Here is a 20570-nt window from a genome sequence, read left to right as displayed (position 1 = left end):
CGTCATTTCTCTTGTAAAACCAGCTCCTTCTTTATGCATTCAGACTCTGACAAATCTTTGTGTAACACATGTAAAGCCCAAACTAATCCTGGCAGAGGATTATGGGCCCCATTTTGAGTTTGGAAGAATTCCCTCTGGTGATTCTGCAAAACTACTTTACCGTCACTCATTTCGATGGTAAATGCAATGTATTGTGAGTGGTGGGAAGGCAGCGTTATTCCCAATTACAGAGTACCATTGAACTACATTGGTATTTATTGTGGTTACCCAGGGCGGTAATTCTGCTGGCGGTTATTCCTTCATTTTTCTGGAGGAAATACCCCCATCCAAGTGACCGACATTTCCCAACATGGAATATGGCAGTGCATTTAAAATGGCGGTAAATCTGTTACTGTCAATTTGTTTACCAAACCACCATATTCATAATGACAACCTAGGCCAGAAGTGTTCGCAAAATTGCCAACGTTTGAGCTTAAGAATGTCTTAAAGGAGGATAACTGACAGCTTCAAAGAAATAAGCAAAGAGTCCCAGGAATGCTCACTTTTTTCTGAGTTATTGGGAATATCTGGATATCCCTGAATTAATTCTAGCCACAGATAAATGTTTACCTAAGACAAAACTCAATTCCAGAGGATCCACAAGCATATCTGGAGATTGTTTGAATATGAAATTGGAATCTAGATGCAAAAAAGAAAGTGCCACCGCCAGGTTAATACTGCAATTGGAAAGACCTCGGCTATAGGGGAATCGCACTTGACGGATTGCCTCGACATCCCTGCCCGTGTATCTAATTTATTATAAATGACCTGCCTCTTATTATAGCATCTGCCTTGTGATCTTCGTGTGTGCAGGGCCCAGGGAAATCATTCTGTGGACTGCAGCCTAAGGGGTGATTCAAACATGAATTAATCACAAAGAGATCTGGAGATGCTCCCCTCGCCTGGTCGATACACAATAACTCTAACTTCATCCCTAGACGTCGTCGGACGGCGTTGACGTAATTGTACCGGTGTCAGAGCCCTGTTGTAAGCAGGAGAGAAGGCTTGTCGACATACTGTAAATCTGATTAGATCCCTGACAAATGAGGTTTCTTAGAGCAGGATTTGGGAGCCTGGGGGCTTTAAGGGAAACATACAGGTTCCTGTTACCATAAAGTCTCCTGTTTCCTTGGAGTACTGACCCACTATTTCGTGTAAATGCAGGATGTGGCTGTTTTGTTAAAGTGAGTACAGGTCTGTAATTCCATATTTGGTATAGTCATATCATGAGCATAGCTCCATAGTGTAGTTCCATGGTACTGTACCATAGTTAGTATAGAGCCACAGTCGTGAGGTGTGGTTATTTATTAATGTTGTAGTTCATGCCGGATTCCTCCAGCTCCTAAATGCCGCAGCGGGAAGTAAACTCATGCTGTGTGTCATAGTCTTGTTGCCAATATCCCAATGTGAGTGCATTTTGCTGCCGAACTGTTCTACTGGGCATATTTAAAATGGTAATGTACATCCATGGTATACATACAAATATACTTTCCCGGTTGCGCGCTCGTCCCTTCAATGATTCTAGCACACAAACTCTTAATGATTTTTTTGTCCAAGATTACTTTGAGGGCAATGTATTAATTGCTTGACTGTTCACTGTTGCCGACACGTGTTTCGACCTTCTGGTAGTTTTCAAAGCTTTATGTATATCTGCCTCATATGTCGTCCTATAACAGGATGTGTATTCCCATTGTTCAAATCGTATGAGGATGTGAATAGTCCTTGATACGTCACGTTGGATATATTTATTGTCCTGAAGATCTCTATCAGCATCTAAACAATGTTTCAATCCTCCTGATACAGAGTGTAATCCTTTGTGGGTAGCAGCGTTTCACATGGCAACGCTGCTACCCAAACAGGATTACACTCAGTATTGGGAGGATTGAACAATATTAAGACGCTGATAGAGATCATCAGGACAATAAATATATGCAACTTGATATATCAAGAACTATCCAAACCCTCTGTATCGGCAGGATTGAAACATTATTAAGACGCGGATAGAGATCTCGCAATGATGAATGGGTGAGCAGGCTGGACCATTGATTGGGGCGCTCTATTAACTCGCACAGCCATACTCCCGAACTTACTACAGTAGCGCTAAGTTATTGACACTTTATTCTGCGCTTCGTAATTGTGATGGCAATGTCATGTTGAGCCCAGTGTTCATGGACTGGCGTGGACGAAAATGGTCTGCCAGCCTGACTCTTGGTGGGCTCGAGTGAAGCAAGGCTGACTCTTGCTGGGCCTGAGTGAAGCAAGGCCTGACTCTTGGTGGGTCTGAGTGAAGCAAGCCTGACTCTTGGTGGGCCTGAGTGAAGCAAGGCTTGACTCTTGGTGGGTCCGAGTGAAGCAAGCCTGACTCTTGGTGGGTCCGAGTGAAGCAAGGCCTGACTCTTGGTGGGTCTGAGTGAAGCAAGCCTGACTCTTGCTGGGCCTGAGTGAAGCAAGGCTTGACTCTTGGTGGGTCCGAGTGAAGCAAGCCTGACTCTTGGTGGGTCCGAGTGAAGCAAGGCCTGACTCTTGCTGGGCCTGAGTGAAGCAAGGCTTGACTCTTGGTGGGCTCGAGTGAAGCAAGGCCTGACTCTTGGCAGGCCCGAATGAAGCAAGGCCTGACTCTTGCTGTGCCAGAGTGAAGCAAGGCCTGATGCAAGGGCTTCACCGAGGGCTCAGGGCTGGTTTTGGCCATTTCCCAAGCCCTCCACCGAACGCATTGCTTAATGCTATTAGTGGCCAGGCCTTCGATAGGTCACAGGGGTATTAATAGTTTTTTGAGGGAAACCGGTTTGCATTACTTGAGCCTGCCAATTTCCTGTAAAAAACCCTAAAACAAAATGTCTGGCAGAAGAAATAGTAAAGGAACTTGACCAGCAAGTAGGCAGCCAGTACATGAAGCTTTGTGCCAGAGTGGGAAGCAGAGAGGTAAGTGGGACTACGTGGTTAGGGCGGATGTGGCAGTGGGTTTCTGGGGCGGGTGGGAATAGAGGGGAAAGAGGGCCCTGTGTGCTGGCTGAAGGAGTTAATGGAGACTCATGATAGAGGCTGAGGTGTTAGAATGGAATTTGAGCCTATAACTCTGGACACAACCAGCGTTTCGAGCATTCTGATGATGGACACACGCCGTGTTCCGAACCTTCTGATACTGGACACAGCCCGCGTTCAGAACATCCTGATGCTGGACACACGCCGTGTTCCGAGCCTTCTGGTGCTGGACACAGCCCGTGTTCCGAGCATCCTGATGCTGGACACAGCCCGCGTTCCGAGCATTCTGATGATGGACACACGCCGTGTTCCGAACCTTCTGATACTGGACACAGCCCGCGTTCAGGACATCCTGATGCTGGACACAGCCCGCGTTCCGAGCATTTTGATGCTGGACACAGCCCGCGTTCAGAACATCCTGATGCTGGACACAGCCCGCGTTCAGAACATCCTGATGCTGGACACAGCCCGCGTTCTGAGCATTCTGATGCTGGACACAGCCCGCGTTCAGAACATCCTGATGCTGGACACACGCCGTGTTCCGAGCATGCTGATGCTGGACACAGCCCGCGTTCAGAACATCCTGATGCTGGACACAGCCCGCGTTCAGAACATCCTGATGATGGACACAGCCCGCGTTCAGAACATCCTGATGCTGGACAAAGGCCGTGTTTCGAGCCTTCTGATGCTGGACACGGCCCGCGTTCCGAGCATGCTGATGATGGACACAGCCCACGTTCTGAGTATCCTGATGCTGGACACAGCCCGCGGTCTGAGCATCTTGATGCTGGACACAGCCCGCGTTCCGAGCATTCTGATGCTGGACACAGCCCGCGTTCAGAACATCCTGATGCTGGACACAGCCCGCGTTCCGAGCATTTTGATGCTGGACACAGCCCACGTTCAGAACATCCTGATGCTGGACACAGCCCACGTTCTGAATATCCTGATGCTGGACACAGCCTGCGTTCCGAGCATTCTGATGATGGACACACGCCGTGTTCCGAACCTTCTGATACTGGACACAGCCCGTGTTCAGAACATCCTGATGCTGGACACAACCCGCGTTTCGAGCATTCTGATGCTGGACACAGCCCGCGTTCCGAGCATTTTGATGCTGGACACAGCCCGCGTTCAGAACATCCTGATGCTGGACACAGCCCGCGTTCCGAGCATTCTGATGCTGGACACAGGCCGCGTTCAGAACATCCTGATGCTGGACACAGCCCGCGTTCAGAACATCCTGATGCTGGACACAGCCCGCGTTCCGAGCATTCTGATGCTGGACACAGCCCGCGTTCAGAACATCCTGATGCTGGACACAGCCCGCGTTCCGAGCATTCTGATGCTGGACACAGCCCACGTTCAGAACATCCTGATGCTGGACAAAGCCCGCGTTCTGAGCATTCTGATGATGGACACAGCCCGCGTTCTGAGCATTCTGATGATGGACACAGCCCACGTTCCGAGCATTCTGATGCTGGACACAGCCCGCGTTCAGAACATCCTGATGCTGGACACAGACCGCGTTCTGAGCATTCTGATGCTGGACACAGCCCGCGTTCAGAACATCCTGATGCTGGACAAAGCCCGCGTTCTGAGCATTCTGATGATGGACACAGGCCGCGTTCTGAGCATTCTGATGATGGACACAGCCCACGTTCCGAGCATTCTGATGCTGGACACAGCCCGCGTTCAGAACATCCTGATGCTGGACACAGCCTGCGTTCCGAGCATTCTGATGCTGGACACAGCCCGCGTTCCGAGCATTCTCGTGCTGGACACAGCCCGCGTTCATAACATCCTGATGCTGGACACAGCCCGCGTTCAGAACATCCTGATGCTGGACACAGCCCGCGTTCCGAGCATTTTGATGCTGGACACAGCCCGCGTTCAGAACATCCTGATGTTGGACACAGCCCGCGTTCCGAGCATTCTGATGCTGGACACAGCCCGCGTTCAGAACATCCTGATGCTGGACACAGCCCGCGTTCAGAACATCCTGATGCTGGACACAGCCCGCGTTCCGAGCATTCTGATGCTGGACACAGCCCGCGTTCAGAACATCCTGATGCTGGACACAGCCCGCGTTCCGAGCATTCTGATGCTGGACACAGCCCGCGTTCAGAACATCCTGATGCTGGACAAAGCCCGCGTTCTGAGCATTCTGATGATGGACAAAGCCCGCGTTCTGAGCATTCTGATGATGGACACAGCCCACGTTCCGAGCATTCTGATGCTGGACACAGCCCGCGTTCAGAACATCCTGATGCTGGACAAAGCCCGCGTTCTGAGCATTCTGATGATGGACACAGCCCGCGTTCTGAGCATTCTGATGATGGACACAGCCCACGTTCCGAGCATTCTGATGCTGGACACAGCCCGCGTTCAGAACATCCTGATGCTGGACACAGACCGCATTCTGAGCATTCTGATGCTGGACACAGCCCGCATTCAGAACATCCTGATGCTGGACAAAGCCCGCGTTCTGAGCATTCTGATGATGGACACAGCCCGCGTTCTGAGCATTCTGATGATGGACACAGCCCACGTTCCGAGCATTCTGATGCTGGACACAGCCCGCGTTCAGAACATCCTGATGCTGGACACAGCCTGCGTTCCGAGCATTCTGATGCTGGACACAGCCCGCGTTCCGAGCATTCTGATGCTGGACACAGCCCGCGTTCAGAACATCCTGATGCTGGACACAGCCCGCGTTCAGAACATCCTGATGCTGGACACAGCCTGCGTTTCGAGCATTCTGATGCTGGACACAGCCTACGTTCCGAGCATTCTGATGCTGGACACAGCCCGCGTTCCGAGCATTCTGATGATGGACACAGCCCACGTTCCGAGCATTCTGATGCTGGACACAGCCCGCGTTCAGAACATCGTGATGCTGGACACAGCCCGCGTTCCGAGCATTCTGATGATGGACACAGCCCGCGTTCTGAGTATCCTGATGCTGGACACAGGCTGTGTTCTTTCCCATCTGATTAATGGTTGCCTTTTGCGCTGTCACTAATATAAACATATATATATATATATATATATATATATATATATATATATATATATATATATATATATAATAAAACATTTTAAAACATCTAAATGTATCCTTTTCCAGTCTTCCCCCATAAAAGATGGAAAGACATTGAATTTGTATCCGAAATGATCAAGATCAGAGCTAATATTTCCCTACATTTACTAATATTTTAGTTGCGTAGAAAGCCAGGCACTTTACAATCGGTTGTAGGGCAGCACATGAAAACGTCCATTAGCTGCCAGGTTATCACCAGCGCTCAAAGCATTTCCCAGCACATGCTCATGATTCCTGTGCCCACAATATATGCCAGTATACTGCCAGTGTAAGAAGACATTTTCATGCTGGCTGTGACCCATACAGCCAGTAATGCCATTGCAAGCAAACATCTCCAGGCTGGCAATGCCAGTATGTGCCAGTATCCCCACTTTAACAATACATTCGTTTCCTCTTTGCCTCTATAGCCAGCAATGTCAGTGCAAGTAAACATCTCAGTGCTGGCTGCGCCAATCTGTGCTAGGATTTTTCCCACCACTGCTATCACCAACACCACTCATCAAGCATCCACCCCCCACCCATTCACTCGTGCAGTCACTATTCACCAGATTTCACGATTCGCCCCCATTCATTCACGCGCGCATTCACGCGCGCATACACCGGTCCCTCCTCCTCCGGTCTACATACACTGCACACATACACCCACACACATATGTACACCAAAACGCGCACACATTCGCTTCCGCATCCATTTACACGCATACACATTCACTCGCAACACCTCGCAGGCATGCATGACTTCATGCGTACAAACATCCAAGACCTGATGTTTGCTTACCTGCAATGTTGCTGCTCTGGGTCTCCTTCCATGTGTAGCCTTCGGGCATCAAGTAGGAGGCAGAGGTGGGTGTCAGGCAAACACCACATCTTGAGTCCTGGTTCTTGGTGGGCAAAGCAGAGTATCGGGAACTCACCGCTATAGGCCATCCTAATACACGGGCAGGCAGAGATGCAGTACTAAGCATTTATTCTCAGTGTGTAGTACCTCAACCACCATGCACGACTGGGAAAGTAACATTCTGCAGGCCTTGAATAGCTCTATGGGTATGGACAGCTGGGGTACTCCACTCAAGGTGGACCACAGCGGGCTCGGAGTGTTCCCTTAGCTTCCTGCAGCAGGTGAAGGAGCCCTCAGTTTTACCCTGGACTGGCATTGGCTCTGGGGTGGTGGTTCATCCGTATAGTGCTCTTTATGGACGGCTGCCAATGCAAGGCTGATATTGGGATACATACATATAGCTGAATTTGCATAGGCAAGCACTGAAGCCTCAGCTCTGAAGGGGTTACTCCTGGGTAGCATGGCCTCTCGCAACACTCTTTTTTCTTTGAAGTAACGCAGCCTCACCTAGTTGGGCCTAGGGCCAGTCCTCTCTTCTTCTAGCTCTTTCAAGTGCCAAGGATGCGTACGCTCGTCCTTTTTGCATAGACTTGCATAATAGCCTGGCAGTTAAGGGGTTAATGATCATTGTGGCGTGTCTTGAAAACTTAACATTTGTTAAGATCCCTTTTTCACAGATGTTCGGTTCCTGGGTTGTGTTGCTCTGTGGTGGGTGGAGGTCTGTCACAGTAGCAGCCTCTCGCTACCCCACCTGCCAATCACTGTAATCCCAGAAGGGGATTGGATGGAGGACCACCATGTCACTCAGTATGTGTTGAGACGCTTTAATGCAGTTGAGTTCCACATCTTTTACTGTTGCTATGGCAATAGCACTATTTTGACTCAAAGCTCGAAAAGTGGTGCTGTGCAGTGGTCTTTATAGTTGTTGCCACAGGGACAGCAGCGCGTAGCACTACCGGCATGCCTGGCAGAACGCGTGGCTCATGCACCAGCGGCGAGAGGTATCTCCACTTCGCCATGATGCGCGACAGAGCATCTAGGAAGTGAAAATCAGTGGTATGTTACGTATGTTACGTATGGGCAGGAGTCAAGTCCTAAAAAAAAGTGGGCAGGCACATTAACATACCAATTGAATGTGGTGTCACCAGAAATTAGCATATCAACGGGCTCTCTGAAAAAAGTGGGGGGACTTCTGAAAAAGTGGGGAACTTCCTCAACCCGCGTGTACTCTCGACTTGAGCCCTGTGTATGGGATTTATAGCTGGGAGGCAATGCTTCTCTGCACAAAGGGGGCTTGCTGGGGGCTACATGCAGGGTGTACGAGCTGGGGTGGGGGAGCAGGTGTGGGGGATTCTAATATAATAATGATAGAACACGACCATCACGACCCTGTCTTTGCACATTCTTTCATATGGCCTCTTGCCCAGGATAGGAATGGATGGTGAATTTGGATGAAATGTACTTTGGTCTCAAATGGCTTACATAAGAAAGACTCACTGAAACACTGATGACAGTGTATAAACTAGTGCCTTGAATTAAAACATTCCCCTTGGGACCTGCATTGCAAGTTCCTGAGCAGCACCGCTCAGTTGTCCACATCTCCCAGACTAGAATTATAAGGTCACAACCAGTGTTTCATGAACACTTTTCTGGGTGATTTTATTTCCAGAAAAAACAACCAAAAAATCATTTATTAAAATAAAAACAGGAGGGGGTGGGTGTGTTTAAAATATGGCTTCCAGCTGTGAGGCCTCCAACGTATTCTTGAACTTGGGGTTGGTCTTTTTCGGGTGGCTCGCCTCATCCCTTGGGTCCTCGCTCCACTTCCAGAGGCCAGTTCTGAACTTATAAACTTCCATCGGCTGTTTCATCCTCCTTGTTCTTCTCAGCCTGGAGAAACAGAGGCAGGGAGGCTGCCAGGTATCTTACCGAGCCATTCACTGCCATGTGTTGGTCCTGGAAGTCATTTACTCCCAACATGTAAGGGTGGAAGCATTTTGACTTCTAACAAATTGGGATGACTACTACATTTTGGGATCGTGTAACTTAGGCACTGGGCACAGAGCTCATAACTAAGTGTTAAATATTCCAAAATAAAGTAACTGACTGCAGTCGGCGAAGACAAAGAGAAGAAAATACACCTGGTGCATTTCATCATGTTCAGGCAGCTATGCCCTAAAACAGCAATCTGAAACCTACGGTTCTACTGAGGTTTTGGACCACAACTCCCATCAACCCTAGCCAGCATAGTCAATGGTAAATGATCATGGGAGTTGCAGTATAAAACCTCCAGCGAGCCGTAGGATGAGGATCCCTCTCCCCCCTATAACATCCAGGCACACATCAATGCTGCTTTTGCCTCGATATGTCAATGTAAAATCAAATAATTGAGGTGGCAAGGGCAAGCCAATGGTATGAAAATAAATGGAGGGACCCGTTGACACTGTGCACAGTATTCACAAATTATCAACCCACCTAAAAACGTTCAAAGTCACAATGCTTGGTGGTCACTGTGAGGAATTCAACCATCCGCCCAGTGGGTGTGAGCTTGCCTGGGCTTTTTTTACATTTTAAATGAAATTGAATGATGGTAGATCAAACTCTGGAAAATGTGTGGGGCTAATCCGCACACATTTTCCTATGCTCACCACACGATATAAAAATATACCCGTGTACTCTGGGTGGACACAGCCTACAGGTGCCTTACCCCCTGTCTGTCACATTTAGTTGTAATATGACAGCCAAGAGTACATCAAGGCATCTCAGAATTGGGAAGGCAGAATCTTCCTCCTGCCATGGCCAGCCCAACTAACAAAGGCTCCATGGATCCACCCTATCCTTTTTTTGCTGCAGGTGGCAGCCTCACATACTAATCAGAGATCATTCAGGCAGGCCCATGGGAGGTCTGGTTACAGGACTAATAAAGCAGACAGGAAACCCCCAACAAACTTTGATATGCACTGTGTCAACCTGAAGCCATCTCCCGCCTCTCAGTATCAAGGGCAGTGAGCTGTCATGTCTGGGACTATGTGTTTACAGAAGGCAGCCCCTGCAAGGGGGCTCCCCTCAGAAAGTATAAGTATGTGGATTGATGGAGACAGAAAGTCTGTACTCACCACAACTTTAAGGGAGAACTGCCTCTTTAATCAGAAACCACTGAGAGCTACAATAACTAGGGAGATCCTTTGATCCACAACAGACAGGAAGATGGGGGAACTTAATATGACATGTTTTCACCCCTTTACCTTTTCTGTTGCAAAGCACTCTTGTTATGACCTCACACATACATGATATTGTTGGTGGGGACCTAGGATTGGTTCATTAAGGTAGGCTTAGCTTACACCAATCGCTGGGGCCCGTTTGGCTCTAAAAGAAGATTGAGCCTCTCTTTTGGGTAGATAATCTGAAGACTTCACAAGGAGTAACAAGAAGAACTCAGCATTGGACCCTGGCTGAAGGTACAGTCTGCCTTAAATCTCCTGCAAGTGAAGGAAGCCCAGGATTTCCAAGAGAAAAGCAAACTCCCTCCCGTAAACATCTCCCAGGAAACAGAGGGAGTTACCAAATCAAGAGGACCCTCCAGCAGCTCCAGAACCAGTACCCAGCCAGTACACAGGGTGCCCTGCTAGGCTCTGCAGCAAACTTCCTAGGTGGGAAGTGCCAGAGAGTCTCTGAACCAAACTAAGGGCAAGGCAGCTGCCTGCAACACTCTTCCCAGCTTTGGGCCGCCCGCCTTAAAGGATGACCAAAGCCCAGTGAAGAAGCTAGGAGGAGTGCATAGACAAGCATCTACCAAAGTCCGCCATAAAGGACATTTTCGAGCCACTTGAGCCTCTCGAACTGCAACCGGATGCACCGCTGACTGTTGTTACGCCGTAGTCAATCACGCCATCAAGATGGCTTGGCCAGTGCTTAAGAACTGCCGACCAACACTGAGACAACGATTCCTGACCCCAAGCTGCTGTGTAGGCCAGCCTGCAGCCGTCCATTCAGCCTTGCTCGCCGAACTGCCTGCCGCCTGATACCCGCAGCTGGCTCCAATCTTAAACTGTGTTGCAGGAATTGCAAAGCGCCCTGAAACCGACTCTTCACTGTCGAGCACCAAGAACTTCTACAAGCACAGAGTACATTGTGGTTCTGTCCCCCTGGTCCTTCTACGAAGGCCTACAGTGACATTTACAACCCATTGTTCCCTTTGTGCTGAAACCAAGTATCCTGGAAATATTGCAATTAATTACTTTACCAACTACAATCCTGTCAGTATCCAGGGCCATCCCTTTTCCTTCTTAAAACCTGTCTGTCCTCTGTGTCCTTTACATGGTGGGCTGTATTTTGTAGTGTTGCTAGAACTGTCTGTTGGATAATAATACAGTAGATATGTTTATACAACCTTGACTGGACAGTCCCTTTTAAGATTGGGTAATAATTGTCTTTTTGCTGCGTTGCACCTAACCAACAATCCACAACCTAAAACACAGGACATCATGTCCACACTCTCTTCCTCTTGTTCCTACTCCTCCACTCTTGGCCTTTCTGTGGCCCCCGCTCCTCTACCCTTGTCTTCGTTTCCCTTGTTCACCCCTGACAACGTTTCTAGGCAAGTCCGATCTATGATACGCACTGGTCACTTGGCCACCCTCTGAATTAGGGCCCAGGTCCCTGCCTGTTCAGTTGCACCTTGCACTGCCTCTTGGCTTCCCCAGCACTTGTGGTCTGTATCTGTAACCCTAGAGTCCCCTTTCTCTGCACTTATGAGCCACCCATTGGCTGCACTTTCTGAGTGTCTGCACTGTGCCACCCGCTGCCTGCACCTTTTATTACCTGCACTCCCCGCCTCAGCACTTCTCCCCGTCCCCTTCTCTGCACTTGTGCGATCTAACTGACACACGGCCTAATAAGATTGCTGTTTTGTCCTCTCTGTTTCCCCCTCCTTGTCTTGTCGCGCCTATAAACACTTGTGTACAGACGCGTTATAAATGCCTGCCATTACATCCACGTTACCAAAATTGGGCAAAGAGGTTTATAATTTGCTTGTGTTTACAATCTGTTTGCATTCCTTCTGGTGTACTAGAGGTGTGAGGCTGATTGATGGTTTAGAAACTGATATTCATCCCTGGAAGTTGATTAGTCACAATCACAATGGCTCGGACAGGCATAGCAAATGGATGAAAACACTTTCAAAGAAAAATCTGTTTCATACATCAAACCCCAGGTATGGGGTAAGCGTCCCCTGTGCATGGGGAACATTGCATGAAACATATCATATCTAAGAAACACACATTCCTGATGTCAAATGTGATCTGGCACCAAGGAAAGGCACTGGGCCACAAAACAGCACCAGGACAGACCTCCAATAAGGACTGGTTTAAATGACTGAATACCCAAAGGGGTAGTCTCCCGGATCCACTGTGATTCAGAAATGGAGTCCCCCCATATATAACACAGAAGAACCTCAAAAGCACCCTATTCCAAGAAACCAGACCCACTAGCAAATAAGGGGAGCAAATAGAAACCACAACCTTATGTTTTCAGAAAACAAGACCATCCGCGGTAACATCAAACCACTTCTACTGCAGGAAACCAGCATCGCTGAGAAGCAGAGAGTCACCAAACACTTCTTACAGGACCAACCCATATAAGAAGAAGCACCTACAAATCTAACTTTTACAGGAAACACATCACGGCCCAGAGATTGGAGCCTTGCAGAAACCTCTAGGAGGAGACTCGCACCCATCCAATTATCGGAAAACCAATACCTCATTGAGGTAAAAGAACAACAGTAATCCCAAAAGGAAAGACCAAACACACACCACAAAGAGGGTGCTCAAAAGCACCTTCTCGAAGAAAAATATTGCTGCTGCTCGATTGTGGACGGTCATCTACGAGGCGACGCACAAAGTAGAGTGAGCAGGCATTGACCGAGCGGAGCCTAAGAGCACAGCTTGTTGCCAATGGTGTAGGTGAAGCTCTACCCTCAAAGAGTCAATGCCCTCAAAAGGTGGAATAGGGAAAAGCAGAGACGTTTGTTTATTGGCTCAGTATATGGTGCCACCACTCTCCTTCAAGAAGATATAGTCCCACCCTGGCATCAGCTTGGAGTTGGGTGACATTAATATGCATTTCTCCAACTCCCTTATCTTGCACTTATGCATTTAAATCCTGCTCCTCTCGGTATGATGGGCCAGCTTAATTCTTTTCCTCTTTTTTATGTTTCCCCTTTTTAACCTTCCCCTTGACCTATACTCTCCCCCTTCTCCCCAATGCCAAGCGCCTAGGTTTCCATGCCCCTCCAACTTGTTCTACCGATTGACCTCATCTGTCGTCTCTATTCTGACATCATTTGCATAGTTGCATGTAGCAAGAGTAAACACTCTGTTGGATCTGTCTTCTATGTCTATTGAGGAAGATGTTATTTGTACTCAGTCTTGCTTCCTCTTCTTACTCAATGGACACTGTGGAAAGACTCAACTGCACAGAGAACACAGCCGTATTCAGCTGCAGTCTTTCCTCACTGAACAATGAGGTTGAGGATTATTCCTTTACATTGTTATTTGCATTTATTTGAAGAACGGTGGTGTCAGTTTCATCCAGAAATTACCTATAATAACAAATTTACAGATGGTGGAGGCAATACGATGAAGGGCCCCTGTAAATAGCAAAAAAGACGAGACTGAGTGATAAACCAGTTTATGAGGGTGTAAACAAAGCGGGACATAGACCAGGGACAAAACAAAATACGGAATATTGTGGGGTGCCACTGGTGTCCACTTATCATTGGTCGAATGCAACTAGTTCCTTTTTGTTTGTTCTTTAAAAAGACGGCCCGTATGGAGTATTTTAGTGAAACCAGAGATTACTCATTCGACTTATGTTCCCCTTGCTCTGTTGGAAGCTCAGTCTTGAGTGTTTAGAGAGGGGGGATAATGCCGGACCCCGAGAGGACATGTTCACTTAATTGGCGGGAGCAGTGGTACCTTGCAGAGCTTTGTAACTTAGAGCAGGCTAGCTACTTCTATTCACTCTGCACTATTGATTTTGAAGCCCCTAAGCTGTTGAGAAAGCTCAGTGGGTTGAACAGGTGATGGAGGGATGTATATGTAAACTGCTAATTATTGGCTTGAGGCCAGTTTCGTCCATTTGTACATCACAAATCACCCATGTTTGGGCTGGGACAAAACAAGAACATGAAGCCCCATATTGCTAAGCACCATAGATATTTCAGTTTTGTTTCATGTTCATGGGTCTATATACATTGCTGAGTTAATGTTTAGTGTCACTATTCTAAATGTCGACTAATCTTGTTTTATTTTACTTGAAATTGTTTAAAAGTCAAATTCCAAAAGGCGTTCCTTTTGTAGTTGGGGATCCCGCAACTTTCCACTTTGACACCCCATCACTTCCCCAATTCCCTACTCGAAACTCTTCTGCCCCAGGTTTTTAGAGACATGTGTGTGTTGCTACAGGATTGCCTTTAACTTTAACCCCTAAGACTTAAATATTTGCTTTTTAGTTTTGGCTATTAGGTGGCGCTGCCACTTATAAGCCAAAACATTTGCATTCGAGTACAGATAGGGAGAAATGGTATCTGAGGAGGGACACAGCCTACAGGTGTTGTCTGGTTATTTGCCTGCCCATTGCCTGCACATGGCCATGTTAATCCCTCGGGCCATTCCCACAAAGTTCCTTGCTCTCTCTGCAAAAGGCACCACCTCATGGGACCACCGTACCTTGAGCTGGAAGCCCATGCCAGTGTTTTTCCAAAGCAGTCTTCTGAGAGTTAATCACTTACTTGCTGTACAAATGCCACTAGTCTAATAAAAATGTCATAACCGGGTCTGCCGTCAGCCACTCGATTTATAAGCACAATGTGTTTCCTTCACTGAAGTGCTGTCAAAAACAAACTTTGTGAAAGCCAGCAGTTTTGGCTTGTTTATAAGTATTAGGCATTTGCCAGGTACTGCTATTAGATTTTGCACCTGTTAACATCAATGGCCAGTTAATGCCAATACGGCTGGGCTTGGCAAGTGCCATTCGCATGCCGACTGCAACTAATCATCAACTTCCGGGGCACCAGTGGTGCAGGGATGAATATCGGTTTATAAACCATCAATCAGCCCCACATCTCTAATACACCAGAAGGAATCCGAACAGATTGGATTAAACAAACAAACAAACAATTAGATAAAAGAGTGTCCAGTCAAGGTTGAATAACAATATCGATTTTATTATTATCACAACAGACAATCTAATAACACTGCTAAATGCAACCCACTCTGTATGGTAATGCAGATAACAAACAGTTTCTAAGGTTCTACGTTGAAATGCCCCCCAAAAAAACGAAGACTAAAACAACACATTTATTTTGGGTCGAATTTCAAAAATATGATTAAATATATGGGGGGGAGAGAGGGGGATTATGCAGGAGACCCTCCCCATCATTTGCCCACCTTTTTTATGTAATCTTATCCAACCTCCATCTATTTATTGTTTAAAAAGGTGCAAAAACAAATCGAAATATTCAAGCAAAAAAAAAGTTTTTGGGTGGGAAATACCATTTCTAAGAAGGAAAAGGGATGCTCTCTGTACACTGACAGGAGGGTAGTTGGTATGGTTACGTACCGCAATCGTTTTTTAAAAGGCTTCTTGGCTTCAGCATAAAGGGAGAAAGGGTTGTAAAATGTCTCTAGGGGCTTTCTGGGAAGGACTCGGGGGAGAGATCCATAATGTATCTCTTGCTGTAGATGTTCTTGGTGTTTGACAGAGTCGAGTTGGCTTCAGTTTGCTTTTCAGGCTTCTGCAACAGAGATCAAGGCGGGAGTCAGCAGTGTGTATCAGGCAGCAAGACGGTTCATTGAGCGAAGTTTGGCGAACGGCTGCAGGCTAGCCTTCACAGCAGCTCGGGGTCAGAAACCGTCTCAGTGCTGATCGGCAGTTCTGAAGCACTGGTCCAGATATCTTGGTTTCATTCAGCTCTAGGCTTGGTGGCGGTCAGCAAGGCAGGTGGTTGCGGATCGAGGAATTTGACTACCTTAGTGAACCAATTCTGAGGTCTCTACCAACAAATTTCTGTATGTGTGAGATCATAACCAGAGTGCTTTGCAACAGGAAAAGTTAAAGGGTAAAATGGGAACAAAGGGTGTCCCTGAACCAATATAGTCCAACCCTCCTCTCATCAAAAAGAGCTCTGGTCTCACTCCCCTGTAATACTACGTCTTGCCAACCCTCTTGTGAGCTGTGATCAGAGTCTCTCCCTGTATGGTACCTTTTTAAAGTGGCAGATCTCCACAGAAGATGCTGAGAGACCACACTCTCTGGCTTCTGCAGACCATATTTTTGGATCTTATGAATGGGGTCCACCTAGCGGGGGTGGTCTACTGCAACAATAGTTCCCTGTCATTGTAACTGAGGGTGGGATCTGGCTTTAGGTTGACACAGTTACACATGAAAGGTTTGTTGAGTTGCCTGTCTCCTTTGTTATCCACTGCAGCCAGCCCCCATGAGGGCCTGTTTGAAGTACCCTATATTGGTATGTTAATCGCTGCCACCAGCTGAAGGGCCTAACAAAAGATCAGGGCAGATCCATGGAGCCTATGTCAGTTAATCAGGCTGTGCATGGCAGTGTGAATGTTTGTCCTCCCCCTCCTTCGGATGACATTGCGATCTCCTCTCCTGTCATATTCCAGCTAAATATGAAAGGGACGGACTGTGCAGGTAGGCTGTGTCCATGCCAGACTACGTTGGTCTATGCATTTGTTGTGGTGGTAGCATAGGAAAATGTGTGTGGATTAGGTCCAGACATTTTCCTGAGGCAGGTCTACCACCATCCATTTACTTAAAAATGTCAAAAACACACAGGCGAGCCCACACTCATCATGTGGATGGTTGGATTCCTCACACCGACACAAAAGCCCGAATAGTTGGCATTTCCAATGCTTGTTCTTATATACTTTTGAACTGGAAATTTGTTTTCCAGGTCGTCCTTTAGCAGTTGCTTACTAAGCAGACTCGCAAAATGTTGACAACCTCTGAACCTGATGCCTTCACCGTCAATACCGGTGAGCTTTGATTGCTTCCTTTCATTATGCTGGTCAAGGTATTGAGTACATGAGCGATAGGAGGTTCAGTTTAACCCTCTTCCACTTGAGTAGAGAGGGAGCCTCCCCCGCAGTGACCCTCCTTGGGAGCTCTGACCTCTATCAGAGTTCTCTCACTCAGGGTTCACGTGCTTTGAGATGGTTCTGCTGAAGATGCGTCGCTCACTTCCGGGTCACCGCAGGCATTACAGGGGTCAGCAAAGACCTGTCTGCTAAATGTACCTTGCAATCTCTGCCGGGTGCTTCTGGGTGAGGCGTCTCCTCTGGGCCTCACGTGCACTTCTCAGCATGGTCCTGCCAGAGGTCTCACAGCGCAGGAGATAGTGTCGACAGATGCATCTCACGCGGTTCCCTAACAGTCCCTGTGAGATCTCTCCTGCAGATCCCAAGCAGACCCTGTGAGATCTCACAGTGCAGGAGATAGTGTCGACAGATGCATCTCACGCAGATCCCTAGCAGACCCTGCGAGATCTCTCCTGCAGATCCCAAGCAGACCCTGCGAGATCTCACAGTGCAGGAGATAGTGTCGACAGATGCATCTCACGCAGATCCCTAGCAGACCCTGCGAGATCTCTCCTGCAGATCCCAAGCAGACCCTGCGAGATCTCACAGTGCAGGAGATAGTGTCGACAGATGCATCTCACGCAGATCCCAAGCAGACCCTGTGAGATCTCCTGAAGATCCCTAGCAGACCCTGTGAGATCTCACAGTGCAGGAGATAGTGTCGACAGATGCATCTCACGTGGTTCCCTAGCAGTCCCTGTGAGATCTCTCCTGCAGATCCCAAGCAGACCCTGTGAGATCTCACAGTGCAGGAGATAGTGTCGACAGATGCATCTCACGCGGTTCCCTAACAGTCCCTGTGAGATCTCTCGCGCAGATCCCTAGCAGACCCTGCGAGATCTCACAGTGCAGGAGATAGTGTCTACAGATGCATCTCACGCAGATCCCTAGCAGACCCTGTGAGATCTCCTGAAGATCCCAAGCAGACCCTGCGAGATCTCACAGTGCAGGAGATAGTGTCTACAGATGCATCTCATGCAGATCCCTAGCAGACACTTTGAGATCTCTCCTGCAGATCCCAAGCAGACCCTGCGAGATCTCACAGCACAGGAGATAGTGTCTACAGATGCATCTCACGCAGATCCCTAGCAGACACTGAGAGATCTCTTGCGCAGATTCCCAGCAGAACCTGTGAGATATCACAGTGCAGGAGATAGTGTCTACAGATGCATCTCACGCAGATCCCTAGCAGACCCTGCGAGATCTCACAGTGCAGGAGATAGTGTCTACAGGTGCATCTCATGCAGATCCCTAGCAGACACTGAGAGATCTCTCACGCAGATCCCTAGCAGACCCTGTGAGATCTCACAGTGCAGGAGATAGTGTCTACAGATGCATCTCACAACTTATGTCAAAAACTCTAGGTGCAACAGAACAATACTGCCAGGATAAGTGTTAATGTTCCCTATCTTGCGCATGAAACACCAAGCTCACGCCAACTTCATTGACTGCCGTTTCTGCTCCAATGCAATTCAAGGTGGCTACTCTGGTGCAGAAATGGAATCAGGCAAAGCCCCCACTCATTTAGACTGTACACAACACCCCTAACCTCTCTCTTAGCTCTGCCTCATCAGTGGCCTTAATAGGCGCCAGATTTAATACAAACTATGCTGGAGGGAGGAGCTTTTTAGTTCAAGGCGCTAGACCTTGGAATCCGCTCTATAACTCCTTGAGATCTGGGTCTCAATTAAGTGCTTTAAGGAAAAATCAAATCACTTTTTAAATTTCATCTGTTTTTCCCCCATGTACCATGCAAATCACCTCATTTTGTTCCTATACCGCTGTTATGTCTTCAGATGTCAGCACTATATAAGCAACCCTTTAACATAATGTAACATAACAATATTTAAAAAATATTCAGATTTCGCCTGGGGGGTGGGCGGGTGAGCGAGAAGAGCAGTAGGCAAACGTTATCTGAAGTGAAAATAGAGGAGAAACAGGCATAAAGGTTATTGGCAAATGTTATGTTATGTTATTGGGCATTTGTATAGCACCTTTCGACATTGGTTTGATCTCAATGGGCTGTGGGTTGAACGCCCTCGGGCACCGTATCATGACCCATAAGCCATAGCGTTGCTGGACAAGGCCCACATCTGGGGATAAGGGGGTCCTCACAGTCACACTTTGTCCACCCTCTATAGGATCATTCAACCTAGAGGAAGACCTTACAAGGGAACCCGTAACCGTGCATATGTGATATCGGAGGCATTGCTGGGTAGCTGGGGGGGGCTGAGGGGGCTGTAGCCCCTGGTTTTCTGGTTGTAGCCCCAGATAGAAGCTCAGGGACTGCAACCAACAAGCTAGCCAGCCCCGAGTCCCGACAGCCCGCCATTAGCGTAGCCCCGGATCTTTTCCAGACCTAGCAACCCCCCTGCATGATATCACATGCTTTGCAGGCCCACCCCACTGTATCCGCGTGGGCGGCCACCCACGTGCAATGATGCTCGTGCGGCGGACGGGGCGCCGCTCATGCTGAACGCGGCAGCGCCATTACTGGGTCAGCATATAAGAGCTGGCCAGGCTTGCAGGGAAGATACTGACCCAGTGTGAGAGTCATTTCATGGGTAAAGCTCTGCACAATCACTGGATGGGACCGACCGCTGCAATCATGCAGTATTGGACTGGCGAGACTATGGGTGTTCATCCAGATATTTAGGATATTTGGCACATTTGTGCTGCCTGGGATAGTTTTGAATATGCTTGGCATATGTTTTTCCCCTTGCTGAAATTACACAGATCAGCTCTAAAACTATAGAATGGAATGTGCTGCAGAGTTAATTCCACTTAATACAAATCATTGGCTCAAACATTCCCAAATGTCCTTGGTTTCCAATGTAAGCCCCCGTGTAAGCCTCCCTAAAGAGGAGGGGCATGTTCACATGTGGGCCCTAAACTCACTGCGCGCAGGTACTCACAGAGGAGGTCCAACTAAGGACGGCATTGGGGCCTTTCAAACTTTTCAGTTGCAATGGGCCCCAGGGCTCTTGGAGTCACCCGAGCAGCTGTCCCACATTGGCAATCTTATTACACAGAAACATACTCCTTTAATGCTGGACATTAAACATGCGCAGGGTGCATGTTACAGGCTGCCTTTGCTGTCACCTTCCCCTTGCAGTCTCCAGCATGTTTTGGCACCTTGTTACCTTTTTATTCAGGTTTCCCCAATATTAGCAGCCTGATGTCAAAGAGCGATTAATAGCTTTTCAGTGGATATTTAGGGCCTGATTCATGTAAGTGTTTTATAATGGCACAATCCCATAGGAAAGCGTATCATGAATCAGGCTGTTTCAGCATCCTGCTGGCTGCCTATCCCATTATAATCTACAGCTATTCACTAACTCACTACATGTAAACCCCGCACAGGCACCTCTGACTGTAAAACAAGGGGAGCCCCTAAGCATCATGTTGAAATGGGCCCCACCAGCCTGACACATCTTCAGCCGGATCGGAC

The 20570-nt window shown here is 48.1% G+C and overlaps 1 protein-coding gene across 7 annotated transcripts in view; it reads left to right on the top strand.

Annotated features, from left to right (window-relative positions):
* DLGAP3 (DLG associated protein 3) overlaps positions 1–20570 on the top strand; it is a 1860282-nt gene that overhangs the window by 592549 nt on the left and 1247163 nt on the right. The gene's annotated exons all lie outside the window — the stretch shown is intronic.

Source organism: Ambystoma mexicanum, chromosome 11 (assembly GCF_040938575.1).
Source record: "Ambystoma mexicanum isolate Mex_15411 chromosome 11, UKY_AmexF1_1, whole genome shotgun sequence".
NCBI classification, from domain to species: domain Eukaryota; kingdom Metazoa; phylum Chordata; class Amphibia; order Caudata; family Ambystomatidae; genus Ambystoma; species Ambystoma mexicanum.
Note: the sequence above shows the minus strand (reverse complement) of the source record. Positions and strands in the feature narration are given on the sequence as shown.